An 18,620-nucleotide genomic window follows, 5' to 3' on the forward strand; every position below is an offset into this window, starting at 1 on the left:
AGCTCAAGCAAAGCCGCCCAGACCTACCGATCCACACACACCTCCCGCAGCTCCTGGCTTTATAAAAACTGAACCCAAAAAAATAAAAAAAATAAAAAAAAGTTAAGCTCAGATGAGAAAGATCTGAAAATAAACAACAACAAAAAAATTATTCTAAATCACTGAAATGTAGCTTATTAAGACTATTAATCCAGTGACACATGGATGTAAACACTGGAAATTAAGAAAAAAATATTATAATATTAATAATAGTAATACAGCCTAAACAGACAGTGGTTTTAAATGTACCAAAATTTATATTAACCTTTCGAACAAGCCTACAGTAATTGTAGTGACACTGAGTTCCTACAAGAGGGCAGCATCATCCAAGCAGGTGACATAAAACAGAACAGCATTATGCAGGACAGCTCAGTAAAAATGGGAGTCCGTTAGGACTATTCATGTACAGACAAAGTCCCCCCACCCCCTCCCTACTTCAATGATCACAGGAGCATTTTCAACAGAGGCAGATTTATTGTGCACGATTGACAAAGTCAACACTGAACGATATTACAGGGTGGTGGTGGTTACTCCATTTATCCGGAGTCGGGTCGCGGAGGCAGCAGCTCAAGCAAAGCCGCCCAGACCTCCCGATCCACACACACCTCCCCCAGCTCCTCCGGGGGAACCCCAAGGCGTTCCCAAGCCAGGCGAGAGATGTAGTCCCTCCAGTGTGTCCTGGGTCTTCCCCGGGGCCTCCTCCCAACGGGACGTGCCCAGAACACCTCTCCAGCGAGGCGTCCAGGGGGCATCCGGAAAAGATGCCCGAGCCACCTCAACTGACTCCTTTCGATGTGGAGGAGCAGCAGCTCGACTCCGAGCTCATGATTTTAAAAAATTGTATTAATTATAAGAAGCAACTGAACACAAAACAAAGTGTCTCATCTCACTCTGACCAATAAATAGGCAGAAGCAGCAATGGCCACAATCAGTCCACTTTCCCTGTAACAGTGCAGATAGCGGTTATTGAAATCAATCTTTGCTCAGGTCCTACACAAACCTGTTGGTGTCCGATGTAAATTGCAGCCACTTTCTCCCCGTTGGCAAAGTAATACGCATTTGCTTGTAGATTTCCAGCATAGCGCTTTTGAACTCCGCGCTCTGTTCATAGAACCCAATCTTATGTGCATTGTAGTTCTGGTTACCCCTCTTACAGCCAACCTGATCTAATCTAATCTTACATACCTCAAAAATCAACAGATCTTTCATTTGATGAAGATGAAGGTGCAGGATAACTGGTTGGGGTTTTGCACTCCAGATTGGACACAGTCCAGCTTGGACAACAAACTTTCAAAAGTCTTAAAGTCAACAGACACCACAGCTCTGTGGTCCTCCAGCAGAAGACTAATCTCCGCCAAAGTTACAGGTGCAGCAAGCGACAAAACTTTTTCTGTCTCGTTCTAACTTACTTTTAGACTTGGTCATTTTGGAGGTTGTCAAAAAGCAGTAAATATGAAAAATAAAATTAAAACAGATTTAAAACAAAAAAGTGCAAAGATTGCAGGGCAAAAAATTGAAAGTGCAGCAGAGTGAGCCGAATACCCACCTACTGTCAAAATGCAGTACCGAAGTTATGAAAATCACTTTTACGATTTAATATTTTTATGGTGCTGTTTTTGCATGTGATTGATATTTTGAGAAACACACAACAAATATCAAGCGATTTAATAAGTTAATAGGAAATGTTGTACATGCTAGTAGACATGCAGTGCCTCCATTGGTTGTAGCATTAAAATATAAATCAGAATTTTATATGGCTATAATTTATACCCGTGAACTGCCCAGCAGGTGCCAGTGTTCACCACGTGGCAGCACAGCACAATCCAGAACAATATTTTAGTTAAACTTGGCTGTTTTGGTGGAATCAAAATGTTTCAAAGCACTGTTTCAAGTTAGCCACCATTATTTTGCAATACAGGCAAAGAATTTTGGCACCATCTCCAGGCACACATTCTATCTAATCTTATCTATTTTTTGATTTGTACTTTCCTGTTCTGTTGTGCTTTTCACATTCTGTTGTGACGTCTTCATTTTCATGTGGATTCCAGATCAATATTCAAATAAGGCTTTTTGAGAGGTTTCAAAGAGGTTTCAGCATCCCCAGCCACATATTCAATTTATTCTTTAATCCTGGTGTTACTTTCTCCTTTTGGCCACAGACTGCACTCCCCCCCACGCACACACATAGTTATCTGAACTCCTTTCATTAGAAGATGCTAGTACAGGGAGCAGGCACATCTATGGGATGTTATACGGACAAACAGGAGTGATCAAAGTTAACCACAAATTAACTGGATTATCCTTCTTGTGTCGTTTTTTTAATTTGGTGAATTACAGGATCACAGTATTTATATTTATTTGGAGTTATTGTCTACAACAAATGTGAATGGGATGGACTAGCTCATTCTATGTCCCAATGATCTACATTGTTTTGTTTTGTTTTTCTGTCCTAGCCATATGGATTTACCAGTGCAGGAAATATTAGCAACATAATTGCAGTGTATTTCATTGTTAAACAATTCATAAAGAATCATGTATAAATTATACCATGCATTTAATTAATTGACAGCAAGATGTTTGTCTGTGTGTCCATACTCATTTTTGACATATAAAATTAAATGGTGCGTTTTTCTTCTTTTTTTTTTCCTTATGTACTTCAACAAATTCTTTAAATAAAATTTTCTTCTTGTTTTTCCACATATTTTCAATTTGACACTCATTTAGGTTGTGGAATTCAAGTCTTGAGGCTAATGTGGGTTAATTAAGGATTAACTCTGAATAGCTTGTCTAAAAAAAAAATTAAAAAAAAATCATTGTCACCAAGGACATTAGGTTTTCATTATAATTTGTCTCTTAGTGAGTGAATTCACTGAGTAAGTAAGTAAGTGAGCCATACCAAAATACATGGATGATTTCATTTTTGTTCAAGAAAAGTAAAAGTAAGTAAAGGAAGTAAAGGAAGAGCAGATTAAGTTTTGGCACTTGTCTGTATCAAGGGATAGAGCATCCATTTGATCTTCGACCTTTGATTTCTCAAAAAAGATGATCAGATTTTAATTAAATTTACTGCAGAAGTTGGCCTTTGTTCAGGAAAAACAATGAACTGTTAGTGCACATCAAGACCAATGGATGGATTTGGTCTTTGATATGTGAGGTGAATTCCTTTGATCTTGGCCTTTGTGCCTTCATTCTTTGCTGTCTGATTCTCATCCCTTTAACTGCTGAGCAGAGCATTCTGTTGTGAAAGTGTAGTGACACAGACCCACAACAGGGGGCGCAAATGAACGGTCAATAGATGAGCCAAAAAAGTAACAATTTAATGTTGTGAAGGTGCACAACGAATATACAGACAATCTCAGAATCTGATAACAGTCAATCCACAAAGGTGACGTGTGGGCAGGCTCGAGGATAGAAGACGTCTGTCCTGAGAAGAGCCGGAACCACACGATTTCCGCCGCCACCGAACCTGGTGAATACTGGAGCCGCCAAGTCCCGAATTCCCAGGTGATCACCGTCCCCGACTGTCGGATCTGGTACTGCTGGCGAAGAGCAAAGACAGTCAAGTGTGGGTGTGTGTACACCCCGTAACAACAACGGTGGGAATGCCACCTCCACCTCTAATACACACTCGTGCAGCGTCTGTGTAACCACTTATCTGATGGGAAGTAGGACGAAACAGTCGCGACCCACGCCGGTCCTCTGGTTAGACAGCTGCAACACAATAGCTCTTGGAATCAATCAATACAGGCAGAGAAAGTTACCTCCATAGAAGTACGATATCTCGGCGATGAGGTGGAGATGACGTCTGGGTTTTATGGAGTGAGATGATGAAGAATGAGTGACAGCTGTCAGGAAATAATGAGTGACAGCTGTCACTCCCGGCTGTGTCTGTGGCGGCAGCGCCCTCTCGTGCCTGAAGCCCGCACTTCAGGCAGGGCGCCCTCTGGTGGTGGGCCCGCACAACAGGACCCCCCCCTCAATGGGCACCTCCTGGCGCCCGACCAGGCTTGTCGGGGTGTCGACGGTAGAAATTGGCCAGGAGGGCCAGATCCAGGATGAAGCTCCTCTTCACCCAGGAGCGTTCTTCGGGTCCATACCCCTCCCAGTCCACCAGATATTGGAACCCCCGGCCCATTCGACGGACGTCCAGGAGCCGGCGCACTGTTCAAGCCGGCTCCCCGTCAATGATCCGGGCAGGAGGCGGTGCCGGACCGGGAGCACAGAGGGGTGAGGTGTGGTACGGTTTGATTTTGGAGATGTGGAACACCGGGTGGATCCGCAGTGAAGCTGGGAGCTGGAGCTTTACTGCGGCAGGGCTAAGGACCTTGAGGATGCGAAATGGTCCGATGAACCTGTCCATCAGTTTCGGTGACTGTACCTGAAGTGGGATGTCCTTCGTTGACAACCACACCTCCTGCCCGGGCTGGTATGCAGGGGCCGGGGACCGCCGGCGGTCTGCATGGGTCTTGGCCCTCGTCCGGGCCTTCAACAAGGCAGAACGGGCGGTGCACCACACCCGACGGCACCTCCGAAGGTGGGCCCGGACCGAGGGCATACTCGATCCAGGCCAGGTGGTTGCTCCAGGCCGTCGGGTGCGCGGATGTCACACAGTGGAGGGTCTGTTCCAGCTCTTGGTTGGCCCGCTCTGCCTGTCCGTTCGTCTGTGGATGGTACCCGGACGAGAGGCTCACGGTGGCCCCCAGTTCCCTGCAGAAACTCCTCCAGACGTGAGAGGAAAACTGGGGACCACGATCCGAGACTACGTCAGTGGGGATCCCATGCAGACGGACGACCTGGTGGACCAGGAGGTCCGCTGTCTCCTGGGCCATAGGGAGCTTCGGGAGGGCCACGAAGTGGGCCGCCTTGGAGAATTGGTCCACTATCGTGAGGATGGTGGTGTTGCCCTGGGACGGTGGGAGACCCGTGACAAAATCCAGGCTGATGTGGGACCAGGGGCGATGAGGCACAGGAAGCGGTTGAAGCAGACCTTGGGACTTCCTGTGGTCAGCCTTGCCCCTGGCACAGGTGGTGCAGGCCTGGATGTACTCCCGGACGTCGGCCTCCATAGACGCCCACCAGAAGCGCTGCCGGACAACTGCCACAGTCCTTCGCACCCCCGGATGACAGGCAAGCTTGGAACCATGACAGAAGTCAAGGACCGCAGCCCTGGCCTCTGGTGGGACGTATAGTTTGTTTCTTGGTCCAGTTCCCGGGTCCGGGCTTCGTGCCAGGGCCTCCCGGATGATCTTCTCCACGTCCCAGGTGAGGGTGGCCACAATAATGGACTCAGGCAGGATGGGCTCCGGTGGATCCGACAGTGCAGTTTTGACCTCCTCTTCGTGTACCCGGGACAAGGCATCCGACCTCTGGTTCTTGGTCCCGGGGCGATAGGTGATCCAGAAGTCAAAACGCCCGAAGAACAGTGACCAGCGGGCTTGCCTGGGGTTCAGCTGCTTGGCGGTCCTGATATACTCCAGGTTCCGATGGTCAGTGAAAACTGTGAACGGCACAGACGCTCCCTCCAACAGGTGTCTCCACTCCTCAAGAGCCTCTTTCACCGCAAGGAGTTCTCGACTGCCGACGTCATAGTTCCGTTCACCCGGGGTCAACCTGCGAGAAAAGTAGGCACACGGGTGAAGAACCTTATCGGTCTCTCCGCTCTGGGATAGGACGGCTCCTATCCCTGAGTCAGAGGCGTCCACTTCAACCACGAACTGGCGGCTAGGGTCGGGCTGCACCAAAACTGGTGCAGTAGAGAACCGTCGTTTCAACTCCTTGAACGCGGCTTCGCACCGATCCGACCAGGTGATGGGAACTTTTGGAGAGGTCAGGGCTGTCAGGGGGCTAACTACCTGACTGTAGCCCTTAATGAACCTCCTATAGAAATTAGCGAAGCCGAGGAACTGTTGCAGCTTCCTACGGCTTGTTGGTTGGGGCCAATCTCTCACCGCCGCAACCTTGGCCGGATCAGGGGCGACGGAGTTAGAGGAGATGATAAACCCCAGGAAGGACAAAGATGTGCGGTGAAACTCGCACTTCTCGCCCTTCACAAACAGTCGGTTCTCTAACAACCGCTGCAGGACCTGACATACATGCTGGACATGGGTCTCAGGATCCGGAGAAAAGATGAGAATATCGTCCAGATATACGAAGACGAATCAGTGCAGGAAGTCCCGCAAGATGTCGTTAACCAAGGCTTGGAACGTCGCGGGGGCGTTGGTGAGGCCGAACGGCATGACCAGGTACTCAAAGTGACCTAACGGGGTGTTAAATGCCGTGTTCCATTCGTCTCCCTTCCGGATCCGAACCAGGTGATACGCATTTCTAAGATCCAGTTTAATAAAGATTTTGGCTCCATGCAAGGGGGTGAACACGGAATCCAACAATGGCAACGGGTATCGGTTGCGAACCGTAATCTCATTCAGCCCCCTGTAATCAATGCATGGACGGAGTCCGCCATCTTTCTTGCCCACAAAAAAGAAACCTGCAGCCATCAGGGAGGTGGAGTTCCGGATCAGCCCGGCAGCTAATGAGTCCCGGATGTAAGTCTCCATTGATTCGCGCTCAGGTCGTGAGAGGTTGTACAGCCTGCTGGACGGGAACTCAACGCCTGGAACCAAATCAATGGCACAATCGTACAGACGGTGCAGGGGAAGGGTGAGTGCCAGATCCTTGCTGAAGACGTCAGCAAGATCGTGGTACTCAACCGGCACTGCCGTCAGATTGGGAGGGACTTTGACCTCCTCCTTAGCCTGTAAACCGGGAGGAACCGAGGATCCTAAACACACCCGATGGCAGGTTTCGCTCCACTGAACCACTACCCAAGACGGCCAATCAATCCGGGGATTGTGTTTCAACATCCATGGGAAGCCCAAAATCACGCGGGAGGTAGAAGGAGTTACAAAAAACTCAATCTCCTCCCGATGGTTTCCAGACACCACCACAGTTACTGGTTGTGTCTTGTGTGTGATTAAAGGGAGGAGGGTGCCATCTAGTGCCCGCACCTGCAATGGCGAAGGAAGCGCCACCAGAGGGAGCCCTACCTCCCTTGCCCATCTGCTGTCTAGCAAATTCCCTTCTGACCCCGTGTCCACCAGTGCTGGGGCTTGAAGGGTTAAATCCCCGCTCAGGATTGTAACTGGGAGTCGTGTGGCAATCTGTGTGTGTCCCACGTGAATGTTATGACCCCCCCTTAGCCCAGTCTCTAAGGGCGGTTGTTGTCGTTGTGGCCGTTTGGGGCAGTTTTTCTGTATGTGCTCCTTTGAGCTGCAGAAAAAACACTCCCCGTGGACCAGCCTCCTCATTCTGTCATCTGTTCTCGGTTCGGCCCTGTGCGTTTCCCTAGCAACGTCAGCAGGGGGAGCTGTTGCCCCACAGAGCGCTGCGGCTGTGGAGCGTGGGAAGGGCGGCCCCTTTTCGAACCCGAAGGGAGAGGGACGGCACGTACCCAGCCACGTCCTTCGCCTCGCTCCAGACGGCGTTCCTCCAACCGATTGTCTAACCGTATAACGAGATCGATAAGCCCATCTAAATCCCGCGGTTCTTCCTTAGCTACCAGATGCTCCTTCAGGACCGATGACAGTCCGTTTATGAAGGCGGCGCGGAGCGCAATGTTATTCCAGCCGGACCAGTCGACTGCATATTCGGCTGCGCACCGGTGCCCCGTCGCATTGACAGCAGCATTGTTGAAGCGGTCTCTCCTCTGTTAGGGTGATCAAACACTGTTCTGAACTCCCCCACAAACCCAGTGTATGCTGATAACAACCGTGAGTTCTGTTCCCAGAGCGCCGTAGCCCAGGCGCGTGCCTTACCCTGAAGCAAGTTAATAACATAAGCCACCTTGCTGGCGTCAGACGCGTACATCACGGGTCGTTGTGCAAAGACGAGCGAACACTGCATCAGAAAGTCCGCGCACGTCTCCACACAACCCCCGTACGGCTCTGGGGGACTTATGTATGCTTCAGGGGATGGTGGGGGGGTTTGTTGAACGACCAGTGGAATGTTAATATCCGGCACCGGGTCGGCAGGAGGAGGAGCCGCAGCAGCGCTCTGATCACGCGCTTCCACCTGTGCGGTGAGAGCCTCCATCCTGCGATTAAGGATGACGTTTTGCTCGGACATCAAATCCAGCCGAGCGGTAAAGGCGGTGAGGATTTGCTGCAACTCACCGAGCATGCCTCCTGCAGACGCCTGTGCACCCTGCTCTTCCATTGGCTGTCCAACAGATGGGTGACGCCCCTCGGGATCCATGACGCTGGCCAAGATATCCTGTTGTGAAAGTGTAGTGACACGGACCCACAACAGGGGGTGCAAATGAACGGTCAATAGATGAGCCAAAAAAGTAACAATTTAATGTTGTGAAGGTGCACAACGAATATACAGACAATCTCAGAATCTGATAACAGTCAATCCACAAAGGTGACGTGTGGGCAGGCTTGAGGATAGAAGACGTCTGTCCGATTTCCGCCACCACCGAACCTGGTGAATACTGGAGCCGCCAAGTCCCGAATTCCCAGGTGATCACCGTCCCCGACTGTCGGATCTGGTACTGCTGGCGAAGAGCAAAGACAGTCAAGTGTGGGTGTGTGTACACCCCGTAACAACAATGGTGGGAATGCCACCTCCACCTCTAATACACACTCGTGCAGCGTCTGTGTAACCACTTATCTGACGGGAAGTAGGACGAAACAGTCGCGACCCACGCCGGTCCTCTGGTTAGACAGCTGCAACACAATAGCTCTTGGAATCAATCAATACAGGCAGAGAAAGTTACCTCCATAGAAGTACGATATCTCGGCGATGAGGTGGAGATGACGTTTGGGTTTTATGGAGTGAGATGATGAAGAATGAGTGACAGCTGTCAGGAAATAATGAGTGACAGCTGTCACTCCCGGCTGTGTCCGTGGCGGCAGCGCCCTCTCGTGCCTGAAGCCTGCACTTCAGGCAGGGCGCCCTCTGGTGGTGGGCCAGCAGTACCTCCTCTTCTGGCGGCCCACACAACACATTCATTAAGATCAAAAGGCAGGATATGAGATGTTTCATTCTGGGTTCTGGTTCTCAAGCACATCAAGACAAGCAAATAGCAATGAAAACAAAGTCTCAGGTGACGTTCAAATATCAAAGGTCAACAATATGATTCTGGGGAAGTGACATTTAAGGGCCCCTCACACATGAATGTGGTCAAATTGCGCATGAAGTGCACCTGAAGGAGGAATCGTATGCAATACATGTAAAATTGTAGCTGCCTCCAACGACTCGTACTCCTGTTGCCCACCAGTGGCTGAAATGGAGTGTACCCTGTGAGAACCCATTCAAACCCTCTCGCAGCAGATGTCGGCCATATTCCAGGTGAAATGCATGCACATCTAACACCGCTCGTTTGGCACTTAGAAAGTGTGTGGCCATTCGCGCTATTAGTATGACACCAGTCAGCAGACGATCACTGTCTAGCTGAATGTAAAATTTCTCCAAGTACCCCCACGAGTGTGGCATGTGGCCGCTGTTGTGATCTGTCCTGCTGGACATCCCAGCTGGAGAACACCACTGAGTTTAGAAGGAGATGAACTTACAACATTCCTCTGTGAGGTGCATGTCTCAGCCAGTGTCATCACGTGGAAATTCATAAAAAACCATATATCGCTTTTGTGAAGGGCTGGAGAGTGTGTACATTGACAGGCTGTTCCAGCTGGAAAGGACTGTCAGTTCATGTGGACATGCAGCAGGCAATCTGAATGTCATGTCTATCTGACAGGACACGCATGTCCTATGAGTGGCGCAGACTTTATGACAAACCAACAGTACAACAAATACGCCACTTTCAGTCACATATCAGCAGAAATACGCTGTAACAAAAGCCAATTGATCAGTTATCACAGGGTTTTGTCACTTTAAAAAAAAAAAACATTTATCTGCTTGTTGATTTTAGCGATTTCACCCTCTTATTATAAGACAGTGATTGTAGCACATTAGTAAAGTTTCTGTCTGGTAATCAGAGCTTACAGGTTTGAATCCCATGAGTGGCATTTTTATTTTTAACCGGGGTTATTTAACCTCATGGTATGTATGAACACCGCTTTTATGCATGATTTATATCAAACCAGTGATATTCACTAATTATACAGCTGGTTTAAATTTATTTTTCTCCACATCAGCGATACGGAGGGGGACATGAACCACACACACATAGATGTGTTGGGGGGAGTGGGGGGAGTGCGCAAAATACATGCACACGTGTTGTGGGGGGAGCAGACACTCTGGCTTGCCACATGCACACTCAGCAACTTCACAGTTGTGGGGCACTTAGACAAATTTCACATCCACCTCACCAGTGATTGTCTGTAAACTGTCATCGTGTTAACAGTGCGAATGGCCCCACATTTTTCTAAGTGCCATGCGAGCGGTGTTACATGTTCATGTCATCAATCAATCAATCAATTTTTTTTTATATAGCGCCAAATCACAACAAACAGTTGCCCCAAGGCGCCTTATATTGTAAGGCAAGGCCATACAATAATTATGTAAAACCCCAACGGTCAAAACGACCCCCTGTGAGCAAGCACTTGGCTACAGTGGGAAGGAAAAACTCCCTTTTAACAGGAAGAAACCTCCAGCAGAACCAGGCTCAGGGAGGGGCAGTCTTCTGCTGGGACTGGCTGGGGCTGAGGGAGAGAACCAGGAAAAAGACATGCTGTGGAGGGGAGCAGAGATCGATCACTAATGATTAAATGCAGAGTGGTGCATACAGAGCAAAAGAGAAAGAAACAGTGCATCGTGGGAACCCCCCAGCAGTCTACTTCTATAGCAGCATAACTAAGAGATGGTTCAGGGTCACCTGATCCAGCCCTAACTATAAGCTTTAGCAAAAAGGAAAGTTTTAAGCCTAATCTTAAAAGTAGAGAGGGTGTCTGTCTCCCTGATCTGAATTGGGAGCTGGTTCCACAGGAGAGGAGCCTGAAAGCTGAAGGCTCTGCCTCCCATTCTACTCTTACAAACTCTAGGAACTACAAGTAAGCCTGCAGTCTGAGAGCGAAGCACTCTATTGGGGTGATATGGTACTACGAGGTCCCTAAGATAAGATGGGACCTGATTATTCAAAACCTTATAAGTAAGAAGAAGAATTTTAAATTCTATTCTAGAGTTAACAGGAAGCCAATGAAGAGAGGCCCCCTGGAATTTTTCCAACACCTGCCGCGAGAGGGTTCAATTGGCTCGCACAGTGCACACTCTGTCTTTCAGCCGCTGGCATGTGCAAATAGTTGTAGCAACAGGTGTATGATGCGTTGGAAGCAGCTACGATTTTACATGTTTTGCATACGATTCCTGCTTCATGTGCACTTTATGTGCAAATTGACCAAATTCGCATGACGTGTGAATGGGGGACCATTTGGTTGGCTACACTGGCAAAATAAAAACTTGCTTTGAGACTTTGATCCTTTTCTGACTTTTTGAACAATTGAGCAAAGTTAAAACACTTAGACTCTCGTCTGGTGATCAAGGTCGCCACAATGTTTACATTGTTCAGTTCACACATTTTTGCTCCAACATGTATTTGAAGATTGTGTTTGATAATTAGTAATGAACCTGGAGTCTGATTATATCCCATATGATAAGATAATATTGATATCATGGTACGATGAGAGAAACAGGCTACAATATTTTCCTTGGAATTAATTAAGGAATTATACAGCAAGATAAAGGCACCTACAATTGTAAATGCACACATTCATTGGTATAATTCCACTCTCAGTCTGCTACTGCACCAGGGAAGTCAAGCATGGCGTTCTCCATTAGTCCAGATCAAATTAGTCTGAGATTTGTCTTCCAGATTGTGCCTTTGAAAATGATAAAATCTAACCTACAGCAACAACTGCTAAAATTAGTCACCTCTGACCTATCCATCACCTCGAAGCAGCCGCAAGTGTCATGAAGGAGTAATGGTGGCACACTGTGACAGACACTTGATTCAAGCTCATTACTGTACTGGATCTTTCAGCAGAACAGATATATTTAGAGCGCCATCTCAAGGGTTCACGTTTTAAATGAGAAGTAGTTGGGGACAAAGAAAGTACGCCAGTAACTTATTAATATTAATGTGTGCATGCTGTGAGGAAACTAATTATATTTTTTCTTGCAGTTGGAAAAGTGATGTCAACAGTACAAGTTTGGATGGAATTCAGAGACATATTGCTGGGGTGTTGTTAATTCCCAGGCAGAAATAAAGAAATAAACAGGGACTCATGAAAACAAGAAGCTGTCAAGTTCAAATGAGCAATATGCACAATATTTGGTATTGTGCTTGAAAATCTTTTCATGCAGATGAACTCCATGGTCCAAAGCCTATTATAGAGAAATATCACTCAGTTTGAATTTCTCATATATTTGTGCTGTGGGTATATTCATGTCTGATTTGTCTCCTGAGCTGTAGACCAGTGAATCACAGGCTTACAGTGTGTCATGGATGTGAATACTGCCGAGGCTTTGGAAGATAAATGACATACTCATTTTGCAAATTTTAAAGGCGGTTGTATGACAATTTGCATTGAAATGAGTTTTATATCAGTCCCAAAGCCAAATACTCAAAAACCAAATATTCTTTGATTCCTGTGCACCTGCCACCTTTACGGCATATTCAAAATATCTCTGCGAGGTAGCACATCAGCTGCATGAACAAATGTCATTACAGACGCTTGGTGGCTGAGCCAATCCAAGACCAAACTTCTCCACTTGTGATCATAAAGTCAGTATAACTTCAGACCATGTCACAATGAAGAAATAAGAGTTTTCTGAAGCTTTTGATTATTTTTCTGCAAGATGTTTCAAGGTATTATTACCATATTACCCAGTCTTGGTTGTCTCTAAAAACGAACCTGAGAAGCAAAAACAACAAACACTGAGCCATCAAAGGAATGTGTACTCTATGCAACCAAGCTGTCTCCACAGTAATAGGACTGAGGAGAATGGTGCGGGAGGTGTTTTACATATTTTTTGCTGTAACCGGGGGAAACAAGCCTGGAGCTCATACTGCTTTACTAATTATTTAATATGTACACATAAAGTTCTAATCATATGAGTAAACATATTTTCCCAGTGGCAGTATAGATTTCTCCCTCAACATCACTGTCAATAAGGTGTACGTGTTTTTGCAGAAGTAAGCAGTGCTGGACTGACTTATTATAAGAGAAACTGACATCCAAAGGGAAAAAAAAAAAGTAATAATAATGTTCCTGTAGAGCTACTACATCAGTGAGCACAGCACCAGAACCATTAAGGAATTGAGTTTAATTTCTGCAGGGATGCACCTTCAGAATTGTTTACATCAGGGCTCTCAAAGCAACAGCCCAGGGGCAAAATATGGCCACATCACAGGCCCTCACACTTTTGAAATATATTATTAAACTGAGATGACAACCACCCAGGCAGCCAATCAGTCCATTTCCACATCTCTAAAATGACCATCTGTCTATCACAGCCAGGTGCAACATGCACATCCCCTTGGCCTTCTGTGGCACCTGCATGCTGGTTCATGCACAGAGAAACATGCCACATGTTCAAAATGAAGAAGCTAATGCTCCCTAACAATGCATGTGATACTACTCATTTAAGTTTCTGTAAGTAACCAGTTGTTTGATAAAAAAAAAAAAAATGTAATTCCAGAGGTACCCAGTAAATGTAAATATCAATGAATCATAGAGAATAGAATCAAAGAGAACAGATTAAAGCATTAGACCAGTAACCATAAAGAATTAAAGTGAAAGAATTAATCTACTAAGAATTAATCTACTATGAAAGAATTAAAGTGAAAGTTCTTTTTGCTGACCACTTTACTCAGGCTTTCCTGATGACATCATCAGGATGGGGGGGAATGACAGACAGACAGACGAGTGGCCTATTTATCTTTTATGGCCCTGGTTGCCCAGTAATTCATGATTAAAGGTCTATAAATCTATAGACCTGGGCAACCAGGGCAGCTTGACCCGGTTGCCCAGTAATTCCATAAAAGATAAATAGATAAAGAGAATAGATTAAAGCATTAATATTTTGGTTATGTTCAAATTTTTAAAAAATGGTACCAGTTTGTTCCCCATGTCATGAGGATTCAGAATATATATAGTTTTTAGGGCTACATATTATAGTTTGGGAGTTTATCCCAGACAGACAGACAGAATTAGCCCTTTATGTATATAGATGTATATCATTCAAAATTTACACTGTGTACTGTTGCAGCTTCTGCCTTCATCATGTATCCCGTTTTGGAGCCAATATGTAGAATGTACTGGCTGTACACACCATGTGGCTGAGTTTTTTTAATCCTGAAATTATTACTAGCTTTTGAAATACCAGTTAATAACACTCTGTGTTCGGTTGTATGACAGAACAATGTGTATCTTTTGGATGTAATAAATATGTTACATGATATCAATTTTCAATTTAATTTCAATTTAATCAGCTTATAAAGCATCAAATCACAACAAAAGCCATCTCAAAGCGCCTCACACAGAAAAGTTCAACATAAAAAAATTAAATAAAATAATAAAAATGAAAAAATGCAAATACATAATTAAAAACAGATGTAAAAGAATGAAACAGATAAATTATAAAAAATAACTATTCATAAGAAAGAAAATAAAAACTGGTTTTAAGTCTTGACGTAAAAATGTCCATGGACTCTGACTGCCTCACGGTCGCAGGAAGACCGTTCCACAGAGCGGGTGCACAATAACAAAAAGCTCTTTGACCCGCTGACTTTTTCTTCATCCTGGGAACACAGAGAAGTAACGCATCCTGCGACCGCAAAGCCCGGGCCGGCACGTACGGTTCCACCAGATCGGCCAAATAAGACGGCACCAGTCCATGAACAATTTTATGTCAATAATAAAACCTGAAAATCTGTTCTGACAGAGACAGGGAGCCAGTGTAAAGATGCCAAAATGGGTGTCATATGTTCTTCATGATAGAGACTCTATTCATGCAATGCCATTGGTCACAACCTTAGATGTGCTGGGCACATTATTTAGCCACACTATTTAACTGGAGCTAGCAAAGTCCCTTATCCGTGTGTTGGAAAAACCCCCCTCCTCTTCCCCCAGCATCCACCCACACCATTTTTTTATGAAAGTTGGTTAAACACCAACGGTACCCTGGACAAGACAGCAGTGGGCTCATTGCATTACAATGACGGCACTGTCTGGCACTACGTGGGTGAGTTATTTGTGATTTATTTATTATTTTTTTTTATTGTTAATTCAGACATTTTATTGCAGGGGTGGATGTTCCAACAAACATAATATTGGCCGCACTTGTGCATCCACACATCTCCAAATCAGGGGATTCCATTGCACAAGTATGGTATTTCCAACAAAATTTCTCTTTATGGTTGCATGTACACCAAACATTCAAAAATTTGATATCTCAGATTCACATTTCAAAGGTACACAGCAATATCTCACAATATTTGCCTCCTCTGTTTGGATGCAGGGAGACCACACTGTATTTTACTTTACTCACCTGCTGGTGGTAAATGTATGTCCTCATTCAAGATGCATATTAAGAAAACAGGAATGTGGCCTTAGTACCAAGTTGCTGCAATCAGAAAATATTTAAATTTGGAACAAAAGAATGAACAAATAACCTACTAACCAGTTACCATTACTTCAATTAAACCTTTCTGTTCTAGTAAAGATCAAGTTTGTGGTATTGTTTTATGTTCCTTGAACCCATTCAAGGAACCAAACAGTATTGGTTGTAAGTGATAATTCACATTTTCAGTCTAAACACACTAAAGTGTTCATGTAAAGTACAAACTAGTACATCCAGGACAAGTACAAAAAAAAAAATCTTGTTGATGCTCATGACAAAGCATGGCATAAATTGTTCGCACACAGCTTTTGCAAAACCAAATGTTAGCGCTGCCTCACTATGTTTGGAGAGATTTAGTGGCTTTCCTTTCATGGCCTTGCAGCAAAAGCACAGCCTTTGCAAAGCCTTACAACAGAAGCACAGAAGAGAGCCTTGATGGGTTAAATCGCCTTGCACAAACACTGAGAAATTGTCAGTAAAGCAGCAAAATCACTGACAATTCTTATCAGGCCTCTGGTATGTATTGCTGGTGCTGCAAAGACGAGATAGTAAAATAGAGCACTTGACGGATACAGAACAATTACTCTCCATCCATCGCTGTCTCTTAAGACACAAGGAAAACACTCTTACTGTTGCAACAATGTCCTATAATGCTCTTAGCGCAGGTTAAAGTTGCATCTCACACGGTATCTGCACTTGATGTTTTTTCAAAGCTGGCGCAATATTCAAGCAGAAATATGAGTGAAGCCTTGAAAAAGCTCAAGGATGCAAATTTGCAAAATAATAAGCACAAGGAAGTCAGCTACCTTGGGTATTGTAATTTAGGGCAGCCTGTTTTGTCTACAAGGCACAATGCAATACAAGGTACCAGGAGTTTAATAGGATTTTGTTCACTTCAAACAAACCACTCAAGCTCCAGAATCCAAAGTCTGTGGGTATATTGCTCAGGATTGCAAGCGTGCACACTTTAAGGCGACACAGCTACAAACACAGAGCACTCACAGTATTAACTGCCTTGCAGAACTTACAAAAGATGAGATTTCACAATGTTGATTTGCAGGACTGCATGCATTGCCACTGCTCAATGCATTTTCAATTAAAACAGTTCAGTGTCTTGGGTAGGAATCTCAGAAACGAAAAAAAGAACTGTGCCTGTATTATTTGCACTTGTTTTGTGTGCTTGTTTTTCAGTTATCACTCAGCACGCATGCATTTTGAATGTGTTAATAAGCAAATTAAGCAGCAGTTATTACACAGTCAAGCAGGGGAAACAGTGATTTCCTTTCACAGCCAGCCATCCACACGGCAGTGACTGTTCTTTACATAAAATCTGATTGCGGTTATCAACAAATCAAACTCAAGTGACACCAGCTGCTGAGTCTGGGTGGCTTGATTGGAGAGGTTGGACTGAATGCTATGTTTTATCTAGAGACCTGTTAGCACCTTCTTTTCTACAGCCAAAACAAAAAAATCAAATGGTAATTTTCTGCAGTGACAGTTAATGAGTCTCCCATTGACCAGCATGTGGCATGGCAAGTAACCACAATGCAAAAACTATCTAAGAAAGCAAAAAGAAAGACTTCTTTAAAGAAAATTTCACTTAATTTTTGTCTAAATAGAAAAAAATTATCTTGTCGAGCATGTTTTACATAAGAAAAAATGTCTTATTTTGGGAAAATGTGTCTCACTTTTTGTTTTTTTTTCTGGCTAATATCAAGCTGCATTGAACGAGCAACAAGGAAAGGCAATGTAATTCAAATCATCCAACCAAAGGAACAAGAATCTTTTCCTTATTTTAAGACAGAGGTTTATCTTAAAATATGAATTCTGTCGAGTTTTAAGGCACATCTTGATTCTTCAGTGCCTAGATATTTTGCTAGTTTTGAGATTTCTAACCAAGTACATTTTTCTTACCCTATTGGCAGAATTTTTTTTATTTTTATTTATTTATTTTTTTTTTAATTTTTTTGCTTAATACAAGACAGTCTGGCAAGATTTCAGATTATTTGGCTTATTTTGAGAGGGACAGTTTTTGCAGTGCATCGTCTTTTCCTCATGTCAAAGCCAAGTTCAACTGCATGACATGTTGTTACTGAGGACACATTTTCTCGATGGTTATGCTGTCACCTGTTACAAAGAAAAAAAAACCTGCTTTCATATGTGTCAACTACCCTGAGTGACTGGACGTGGAGGATGAGGCTTCAGTAGATGTGCAGCCTGCTGAAGGCACTGAGGTGACAGAGGGAACTGCAGTATAAGAAGTTGAAAAATGCTGCACAATAGAGCTGAACAATGAAGCACTCACAGCAAGAAGGTCTGGGGTTCAATTCCACCATGCCAATTTACTTTCTGTGTGCAGTTTGCGTGATCCCCCAGTATCTCCATGGGTTTTCTCCCACAATCAGAAAACCTGCTCATTAGTGTTGGCTCCTTTCTCTGCCCCGATGAAGGCATTGTCTTTCCATCTGGAGATGGTCCCCGATCTCAGGACTGTTGCTGCTGACTGGTCCTATTTGTTGGATTGTGTCTCTATGTAATTAGGAAGGGTAACATGCAGAGGACACATCCCTTGCATGTTTTAATGTATGTAGAATGACAAAAAAAGAACATTCTTCTTCTTCATCACCAAAATCATCTTGAAATGGGACTGGGGTTAATTTTATCATGTTTGGCGATAAGCTTTGGATAAATATTTCCTCTCGTTTCATTTCATACATACAGACATGGGAGCAAGCAGCCAGTCAGTGATGCTGCTTGAGCAGAGTCACGGCACACTTTTTAAAATCAGTGCACCATTTTAAAATTACTATAACAACACTCTCTTTTGCTTTAAATGTGCAACACAGTTCATCAACCATGTGTTTCAGTCTCCCTTTCTTAAATAAGCTCAGAGCCAACGCTGTGATAACGGCCGGCATCTGTGATCACTTGATGTCACAGTCAGTGCTGCAGCAAAATTTAGAAAATATATTTCACTCTGCTTGAGTCAGATATGCAGCAAGGCT

The 18,620-nt window shown here is 44.7% G+C and overlaps 1 protein-coding gene and 1 long non-coding RNA gene across 2 annotated transcripts in view; one reads left to right on the plus strand and one right to left on the minus strand.

Moving 5' to 3' along the window:
- LOC117507793 (cadherin-10-like) overlaps positions 1-18,620 on the minus strand; it is a 118,361-nt gene that overhangs the window by 63,234 nt on the left and 36,507 nt on the right. The gene's annotated exons all lie outside the window — the stretch shown is intronic.
- LOC117507802 lies at positions 281-1,012 on the plus strand. The gene is made up of 2 exons (XR_004559843.1): positions 281-328; positions 897-1,012. It is a non-coding gene; the product is annotated as an uncharacterized LOC117507802 (long non-coding RNA).

Source organism: Thalassophryne amazonica, chromosome 1 (genome assembly GCF_902500255.1).
Source record: "Thalassophryne amazonica chromosome 1, fThaAma1.1, whole genome shotgun sequence".
In the NCBI taxonomy this organism is placed as follows: domain Eukaryota; kingdom Metazoa; phylum Chordata; class Actinopteri; order Batrachoidiformes; family Batrachoididae; genus Thalassophryne; species Thalassophryne amazonica.